The sequence below is a fragment of the Enhydra lutris genome, unplaced genomic scaffold (assembly GCF_002288905.1).
Source record: "Enhydra lutris kenyoni isolate GAN:26980312 unplaced genomic scaffold, ASM228890v2 scaffoldscaffold37, whole genome shotgun sequence".
Lineage (NCBI taxonomy): Eukaryota > Metazoa > Chordata > Mammalia > Carnivora > Mustelidae > Enhydra > Enhydra lutris.
Window position 1 is genome coordinate 14,839,391 of NW_019154121.1, and position 8,618 is coordinate 14,848,008.

General features: G+C 37.3%; 1 pseudogene; it reads right to left on the reverse strand.

The window, feature by feature from the left end:
- Window positions 1-685: 685 nt before the first annotated feature.
- LOC111154379 lies at window positions 686-1,147 on the reverse strand (annotated as a pseudogene).
- Between the last annotated feature and the right edge of the window lie 7,471 nt (window positions 1,148-8,618).

Genomic DNA, 8,618 nt, shown 5'->3' on the forward strand with positions numbered 1-8,618 from the left:
CTCACTCCTGTACTTGAGAGCTCTACCACACTCAAGTACCCCCAGTCTGTCTGTGACCCACAGGGGTCCTGAGACCACACTGTCCCAGTGAGGCTTCCATCTCCTGCTTATCCCCATTTAGCCACCACAGCAACATCCCTCCGGGGAGCAGTCTTCTAGAAGTTCTGATTCTGTGCTCCACTGCTCTCTCACTTGCCAGTAGCTGGCTGATAGAGGCCCCCTCCCCCCATGGTCCATTTTTTCAAATATCACCTCAGATTCACTTCTCTGTATGTCCTATCTTCCAGAAAGTGGTCACTTTTCTGTTCATACAGTTGCTGCTATTCTTTTCTTTGATTTCTGGTTGAGTTTTTAGGTGTTCAGAATAGTTTGATAACTAGCTGAATTCCTGGGACCAGATGAAATTTTTGTCTCCTACTCCTCTCCCATCTGGCTCCTCCTCTCTATTCATTTTCAAACAAAACTGTATGAAACTTGGAAGGAACTGCCAAATTTTCTCAAAGTGGCTGCACCATTTTCATTCATACCAGCAATGTTCTCCAGTTTCTCCAGATCCTAACCAACACTTGTTGTCTGTCTTTTATTATAGCCACAGTTTTCTGGTGATAAGTGTACCTCATTGTGGGTTTTTGTTTGTTTGTTTGTTTGCTGTGAAAAGCTTTATTGTTTCCATTTGGTCCACAGCTTAGGAGAGGGCACCTGGGTGGTTAAAAAGCTGACTAGTGCCTGCCTTCACCTCCTCATCCAGGAAGAAGTTCTCCAGGAAGTCATAGAGGTGGGGGTCTATATGTGCAGAAACCCTGGGCATGCAGATCCAAAAGGCCCTGGTTCAGGTTCTTCTCCAGAACCAGGTGGCTTCCATGGCATCCAGGGTTTTACTCCACTCATCTTAGGATGGCTTCTGCACATCTTGCAAAAGGGTGTGGCCACTGCAGTGGTTTTTCATTTTCAAGAGACACTCATTACCCTTGGGCTTCTCATCTGCCTTCTCGAAAAAGTGGCCCATGTTCTTCAGAGCCACAGCATTTTGGTTGAAACAGAAGCCCAGAGAGAGGTAAGTGTAGGAGGCCTGCAGATGCATGTTGACCAGGCAGTTGATGGCTTCCTCCACCTTGAGGGAATAATTCTGATGAATCTGGATGCTCATGGTTGATTGGTAATAAGGAGCTAAGCTCAAAATAAGGTGTTAGCTGGTCCTGGAGGCAGAGCCTGGCTGAGAAGATAGCTCCAAATGTTGCGACTGGAAAAAAGGCTAGAGGGTGGTCAGAGGCTAATAGAAAGAGTGTCCCTGGGTCTGTTCCATCCAAACACTGTTGAAGCAAGAGACGGATCTGTAGAACTGCTGGGTGCACTGCCTCGTTGTGGTTTTGATTTGTATATCCCTAATGACTGAGGATGTTGGGCATCTTTTCATGTGTTTATTGGCCACTTCTATGTCTTCTTTGGAGAAATGTTTGTTTAAATCTTTGTCCATTTTTAAATTGGGTTGTTTGTCTTTCTGTTGTTGATAGTTCTTTATATATTGTAGATAATAGACCCTTATCATATTCATTGTAGATATTCCATCTGTGGGTTGTCTTGTGACCTTACTGATAGTTTCATTTGAGGCACAGATTTTTATTTATTTTTTCACTGTGTTTGCTTCTGCTTTTGAAGTCATATCTAAGAATCCATTGCCTAACCCAAGGTCATGGAAGTTTTATACCTGTTTTCTCCTATGAGTTTTATAGTTTTGATTCTTACATGTAGGACTTTGATCCATTTTGAGTTAAATTTATATATGGTATGAGGTATGGCTCCAAATCCATTCATTTACATGTAAATAATCAGTTGTCCCAAAACTATTTGCTAAAATGACCACTCCATCCCTTGTTGAATTGTGTTGGTACTATTGTTAAAAATCAATTAACTAGGGGTTCCTGGGTGGCTCAGTCATTAAGTACCTGCCTTCAGCTCAGGTCATGATCCAGGGCCCTGGGATTGAGCCCTGCATCAGGCTCTCTGCTCAGTCAGGAGCTGGCTTCTCCCTTTCCCACTCCCCCTGCTTGTGTTCCCTCTCTGTCTCTCTGTCAGATAAATAAATAAATAAATAAGTCCTTTAACAAAATCAATTAACTATAGATGTAACAATTTATATATGGACTCTCAATGCCACTCCACCCATCTATATTCTGTCATTATTCCAGTCCTATACTGTCTCAGTTAGTGTAATAAGTTTTGAATTCAGAAAGTATAGATTATTCTGTGTTTTTCTTTTCAAGGATTGTTTTGGCCATTCTGGGTCACTTGCATTTCCGTATAAATTTTAGAATCAGTTTGTCAATGTCTGCATTAAAAAAACAGTTTGGGTTTTTATAAAGGTCATGTTGAATCTAAAAGTTATATGATCAGCTCACCGTCTTAAAATACTGTTTCCCAGTTCGTGAATATGGGGTATATGAATATGGCTGTAGGCTGTGTAGTTTTTAGTGTATGAGCCTTGCACTACTTTTGTTAAATTTATTCCCAAGAATTAAGAGGAATTCTTTGCAAATGGAATTGTTTTTAAAATTTTATTTTAAAGGGAAAATTTGAGGGCAGTAACCTTATTGGATACCCTTGGACAGACCACTACACTTACTGTAATTTTTTTTTTAAACAACAGAATGTGTCTCACCATTTTTTGTATCTCTGAAATCTAATGTAGTGCTTGGCACATGTTAGGCTCACTAAATTTGTGTTAAGTGAATATTAGTTGTTGGTAATATCTAGATGAGGTTTTTTTATGTGTGTTAAACTTCAGGGACAATATTTTTGAAAAATTAAATGCAGTACTCTTATGTTTTGATGATATAGGTTGTAGGAAATAATGTTTACCTTCTTTTATGTAATTATTCCACAAATATAATTTGTAAGTGATAAGGCTAATAAGCAGAAAACTTGACATTTTGTGACATATAAAAAAGAAGAAACTGCTAGTGATTTTTTTGTCATTAAAATTGTTTTCTGTGAGTAAAGTCTGTGGCCATGAATTTTTAGCATCTTAGGGATTTAAGTGAAAATAACTTTTTCATGTCCAACATGATATTGCAGAGAAAAACAGCAACCAGGGGGTATCTTTGGAAAGTCTATAATATCATTGCCAACCACTTGCTCTAGGCTTTTAAGTTGTGGGGAAGCCTGAATTAGGTAGTATTTATTTATTTTCTGGAAGTAGCATACTCTGATTGTATCAGTTGCCTTTATAACATTAATGTTTCATCTTCAGTGGCATCCAAATGACTTTGACATTTGTGTTATATCCCAGAGTGCCCATCTTTCAGCTCAAAGAAGAGAATTGTGTTGGGTAATCTTAATATAGTCAATGGAACAATGGATGTGACAGCAAATTATGTAGTTAAGCTCATAAATTAAGCCAGTCTTTTTTGAGAAACATGTATAGGGAGAGAGAGCTAGAGGATAATCTTTAAAACAGTTTCTTCTTGGTAATTTCATTATGACATGCAATATAATTTTGAAAAGATATTCTATTTTAATTTAAATTCAGTTAGCCAACATATAGTAAGTACATCATTAGTTTCAGATGCAGTGTTCAATAATTCTTTAAACTTAAAGACAGGATTAAAAGTCAGCTGTTGGGAAGGAGTTGTCTGTGGTCATCTGTTTGGTGAGGTGGTATGAGCGAGAGACAGAGCTGAGGGTTCTACTAACTAATAGCAGACATTTGTGTTTAGAAGTATACGTTCATGCTGCTCTTCTAAACATTTTCATGGAGTCCAAGGAAGTTCTTGTTCACTGTAAGTTAATTTGCTTTCCTCTTGACCTACTTATGGTGAATGAGGCATGACTGTTGACTTGACCTATTTCCTTAATGATTTGCTCATAAATACTCAATTCTAGAGCTCACATGTATTGTTTGCTTTGCTTGTTCTCTTTAGTACTAAGGCCATTTATGATTATAAAATCAGGGATTGAAGAGATGAGAAAGGGCTGCCAAACTGTCTAGTTACTTGGAACTTAAAAGTTATGTGTGTATTTCTCCCACCAGAATGCCTATATTATAATTTGACTAATAAGTACGTGGGGAGATGTATTTAAACCCTTATGTGTTTAACTTTGTAAATGCTGAAAATAAACTTGTAATTTGGGTTTACTATTTTGATATAGTTAAATGCTAGACTGCAGAATATCTTAATGGAATATATTAAATATTGATCTGCCTACTTAGGAACTTGGGAGAAAATATTGTCTATTTTTTTTTCCTAAGTGGTATTTCCTGTGTGATTTGAAGTGAAATAACTGCAAATACTTGTTTTCCTTGTACCAAAATGAGTTAGTTCATTTTTTTCTTCTAACATGTATGTAGTGATTTTTAGTAGCTAAGGATAATGATAAATTTGATGGACTATTAATCATTAATTAGTGACTAGTCATTAAATAAAATGTTATATGCCACACATTTTGTACATTTTGTCTCACTTAGTCACTTTAGGAGTTATGTATGATCATTTTCAATTTACATACAAAGAAACTGAGGATCAGAGCAGTTATAGTCTCCAAGCATTTAAGTGCTAGAGGTAGGATTTATATCTTTCTATATTTATATCTATCTATATGCTTGTCAACCTGTCCCCAAAGCTGATGCTGTTAATCATTCCTAGACTGCATTCCATAAATAATCACATAGCACACAGTAGTATTGCCAGTTCATGTCAACCAGAAGAATGAAAACATATTCAAGATGTGGAAATTTTCTCTTCAATTTCTGTCCAAATTGTTTAGAATTGTTACTGAGCTCCTCTCTGAGGAAGAAAAGAAAAGACAACATTTTTCAGCAGGTTTCTATGTATCCTGTTGATTCTTCTGTCTTTTATAGTGGCTCAACAGTGACACATATTAATCTGCATTCCAGAAAAATACGCCCCATAGAGAGAATGTGTGGGAACAGCTGGTTATGGCAGCTGTAGGTAATGAACACGAGATGAGTCTCAAAGTTCAGTTTCTTCCTCTTTCTGCATGTACACCCTTCATGTATCAAAAGGAAGAATTGGGGACACCTGGGTGGCTCCAGTTGGTTGGACGACTGCCTTCAGCTCAGGTCATGATCCTGGAGTTCCGGGATCGAGTCCCACATCGGGCTCCCAGCTCCATGGGGAGTCTGCTTCTCCCTCTGACCTTCTCGCTCATGCTCTCTCTCACTGTCTCTCTCTCAAATAAATAAATAAAATCTTTAAAAAAAAAAAGGAAGAATTGTTATATATATGTATGTATGTATACATATATACATACATATGTGTGTGTATGTGTGTGTGTGTGTGTACATACACACACAAATTGTGCTTAGCAAAGAAACAGAAGCACCATGATATTGTTATTCAAATTCTCTTTTCGAATCATAGAATGGTGATGCCAAAATCACCTCCTTTGGGCCTTAGTTCAGTCCTTCAGGAAAATGAACAAACTTGGATGAATTTTCTCTTGGAGAATAAGGAACAATGTTTTTTAAATTGCTATATCCCCAAAATACTTGCAACAGAGCTATATATATAAAGCTTCATAAATGTTTGTTGATTGATGGGTTGTTTGCCTAATTTCACACGGCTAATAGTAGTTGAGGTTATAATCTGAGTCTTTGACATTTAAATTCAGTGTTTGTTTTACCATAATGGGTTGTTTGCACTCCCATCTCAAAATAATAATTGCCTTTTCCTTTTGCAAGGCAGAAATTAAAACTTTGAGAGATTTAAAAAACTTGCCCAAATTCACACAGGTAGGCCAGGGCTGACAAGTTCTTAAAGTCTAGTCTGCTTGACGTTAAAGTCTGTGTTCTTAGATGCTCTCTATAAACCGCACCTTCCTAGAACAAGACCTCACAGCATATCTAATGCATGAAATTTGTATTTGTATCTTAAAGCCCTCTTCACAAAAGAAAGTATGTAATCCGTTTCTATCAGGCATTAGAACTGAGTGGTCAAGAATAAGGATTCTATAGCCAGGCAGAGTTTAAAATCACAGTTCTACCACTTACATGACTTCAACTAAGTTTCTCTGTGGCTCAGATTCATCAGTCACAAATGATGTCAATAATACCGATTTCATTGGAGTTGATTGAGAATTAAGTAGGCATGAGATGCTTAAAACAGTGCCTGACATATAGTAAGCCTCATGGGTTACTATTATTTCCTGGGTATACATTTCCATTGCAAAAAATTATCTTATAGACAGCGAGGCTTAATCCTATTATCTTCTCTCATTCTGTTTTTCTAGGGACACAAAACCTAGTAAGGCATCACCCTCATTGCATGCTACAGTCTCTAATTATTATGATGAAAATTTTTTTAGAGTGGGAGTAGGGGCAAAGGGAGAGAGAGAGAGAATCCCAAGCAGGTCCCACACTCAGTACAGTCCAGAGGCAGGACTCAATCCCATGACCGTGAGATCATGACCTGAACTGAAATCAAGAGTGAGATACTCAATAGACTGAATCACCCAGGTACCTCTCATGACGAAGTTTTTTACTCTTTTTTTTTTTTTAAGATTTTATTTATTTTTTGTGACAGAGAAATCACAAGCAGGCAGAGAGGCAGGCAGAGAGAGAGGGGGAAGCAGGCTCCCTGCTGAGTAGAGAGCCCGATGCAGGACTTGATCCCAGGACCCTGAGATCATGACCTGAGCCGAAGGCAGAGGCTTAACCCTCTGAACCACCCAGGTGCCCCAAGTTTTTTACTCTTCTTTAACAGTTTTCTTAATCTTTAAGCAAAGATCTGATTTCCCCAGTACTCCTATTTAGAATACTACAAGAAATTTGTTGTACTTAGACCAGGAAATAACATTAATACTTAGAGGATAACAAATTTTTTTTCATATGGTGCACAAAGGACAGCCACCTTTATTATTAGAGCAGAAATGAGTAGTCATTTTTTTAATGTTATCTTGAAAGAATGTACATTCTTTTGCCTAAAATTAAGACACTTCATGTAGGGTGATATAGTGGATGAGCACAGGACTTGGGAATCAGAAAACCTAAGTTCATATCCCACTTGACAATTATCAGTTGTGTGACGTTGGATGAGAAAGTCCTCTTAGCCTCTTTCAGCCCCAATTTTCTGTACTGTGAAAGAACATAAGAGTGACTGCTCTGATTATCTTATAATGTTTGGTATTTATCAAATAATATTTTATGTTTTCAAGGCCCAAATTCAAATACTGCCTGCTCAACGAAGCCTTCCCTAACTCCTCCAGTTAGATTACTTCTTTCTTCTTTATATTCTGAGAGCAATTTATATCTCTACAAATACTCCATTTCTTTGAGCCAAAATGACCATGTCTTCCCACTGGATTGTAAGCTCTTTGAGTAGATACTCAGTTTTGTTTTCTGCCCCATGTCTGGGATAGTGCCTTGAATGTGTTTTCCATACATATTTACTGAATTAATGAATTTGTGCAATAGTGCTTTGTATACTGAAATGGAAATTATTGTCAATATCCACTTATACTTGGCACTTAGTCTTTCTCACAGGCTTTTTATTTTTATTTTTGTTTTATTATTATTTTTTTTTGCTTTGTGATTTTTTTTTAAATTTTTTTTAAAATTTTGTTTTTTATAAACATATATTTTTATCCCCAGGGGTACAGGTCTGTGAATCGCCAGGTTTACATACTTCACAGCACTCACCATAGCACATACCCTCCCCAATGTCCATAACCCCACCCCCCCAACCCCCCTTCCCCCATCAACCCTCAGTTTGTTTTGTGAGATTAAGAGTCACTTATGGTTTGTCTCCCTCCCAATCCCATCTTGTTTCATTTACTCTTCTCCTACCCCCTTAACCCCCCATGTTGCATCTCCTCTCCCTCATATCAGGGAGATCATATGATAGTTGTCTTTCTCCGATTGACTTATTTCGCTAAGCATGATACCCTCTAGTTCCATCCACGTCGTCGCAAATGGCAAGATTTCATTTCTTTTGATGGCTACATAGTATTCCATTGTCTCACAGGCTTTTTAAACTCACTTATGCCATCCAATGTTTAATCAGACTCACCCTGAATCTCCAAATATCTTATCTTGGGGAGAGTCAACCAGGAGCACAACTAAAGTCTTTATTAAGTTCCTGAATGCAAGTTGTATTGTCCTAATTGCTGTCCAAATCAAGTTGTCATGGTTTCTGCTTTACAAGAGCACAGTCGAAAATCATTATCAAATGTCTGCATGCAATTTATGCTGTCCTTAGTACTGTTTAAATTGAATTAAATAATTAGATCAGTGACTTCTAGACTTGCACTGTAGGGAAGAAAGACTTGTGTGAATACATTTATGAAAGATGCTAAAAACTATTTAAAAAACAAAACCACACTGACTGAATATATAATAGCTTTTGTTGAGAGTTATGACTGACATGGGTAGTTTTAGATTTGGATGTTTTGTCTAAGTACACTAGGCAAGAAGCCTTCATATCACCTCTTAATTGGGGAAAACCTATGTGTATTGAGTTTTTCACAAGTTTTTGATGTAGTCCCTGGAAGTTATATAATGTATTTTTATTCTCCTATAATATTCTGCAAGGTCATAAAATTACTCTTTTGTGGTATTTCATGTGATGTGGGTTTGGTGTGATATGAGGATGTTTTTCTTTAAT